The sequence below is a fragment of the Otolemur garnettii genome, unplaced genomic scaffold (genome assembly GCF_000181295.1).
Source record: "Otolemur garnettii isolate 467f Iridium unplaced genomic scaffold, OtoGar3 scaffold00285, whole genome shotgun sequence".
NCBI classification, from domain to species: domain Eukaryota; kingdom Metazoa; phylum Chordata; class Mammalia; order Primates; family Galagidae; genus Otolemur; species Otolemur garnettii.
In genome coordinates this window covers 568,610-569,946 of record NW_003852680.1, presented here as the reverse complement: position 1 = coordinate 569,946, position 1,337 = coordinate 568,610, and positions in this window count along the sequence as shown.

Genomic DNA, 1,337 nt, shown 5'->3' with positions numbered 1-1,337 from the left:
GTGTTCCCTTCTGGAGACTTAATAGAAATCTGAGTATCAACCTCCCAAAAAGCTATGTAACATTTCCTTGATCTCAGAATATTCTCTTTCAGGCAGTCCTTCAATAATTTCGTGACTCTCACCTGTTTTCCTTTTGCACATCTTTGACATCTAAATTTTAAAAATTTAAGTACTTGACAAATGATATACTATCTAATATGTTCTATATTACATATGCTTTAAAGATTAAAAAAAGGAGGAGGAGAAAACAAAATACTATGGGTCCTTCAAGGAATTTAGGGATTGGGGCAAAATGTTCTGCTTTTACAAGGGTGCCTTTTACACACTTGGTTTTACTTGTTTTGCTTGGTGAACTCATTGTCTGACCCATGACCACAGGGCCTTTGTTCCATGGAAATGTTCCTGAAACTGGCAGGACCCCTGTGGTAATATTGCCTGTCAGTGACTAATTTCTCCTTTCACTGGAGTTTTTGATTTTAGAACCTAGGGTCTGTCACAAAATGATAAGCACCCTAGTGGCTCTTTGTATTTTTATTATTATTTTTTTTTCTTTTTGAGACAGATTCTCAGTCTGCCACCCTGGATAGAATGCTGTGGCATCATTATAGCTCACAGCAGCCTCAAATTCTTGGGATCAGGAGATCCTCTTGCCTCAGTCTCCTAAGTACCTGGGAATACAGATGCCCAGCTAAAGTTTGTTCTTAACATGCTTCACCTGTGTCCAAGGTTGCTGTTATTTTGCTTTCAAAAGATGTTTAGAAACAACAAAAAATTGTTTCTAACAAATTAGAAAACAGTCTAACTTATGTACCAGGGGCCAAAAATGAAACATATTCACCAGAAAGGGTGAGATGTCCTCAATACAAATAAATTCTGAATAAAGTCAGAGAGCTCAACCAAAAGAAGGGAGTTCCAATCAACAGAGGACTTACCACCCAGGGAAAACATAACGCCAGGAAGTGGAGAGTATAGTGGGCTGAGGTGGGCCCTGCACACTGCTCCAGAGGCCTCAAGTCAGGAAAGGATCTTGTTCTTAGTAACAACTTGAAATGAACAAGAGAGAGACCAACCGTCTAAACAAGGAGTTTATTTGGGAATAGCAGGTAATCACAGCCTAAGATATGTGTGCTGTGGTGGACTATAACAGTTTATAGAGTTGGGGGGCAGCACCTGTGGCTCAGTGTGTAGGGCGCTGGCCCCATATACCAAAGTTGGCAGGTTCCAACCTGACCCCGGCCAAATTGCAACAAAAAATATCTGGGCGTTATGGCGGGCGCCTGTAGTCCCAGCTACTCGGGAGGCTGAGGCAAGAGAATCACCTAAGCCCAGGAGTTGGA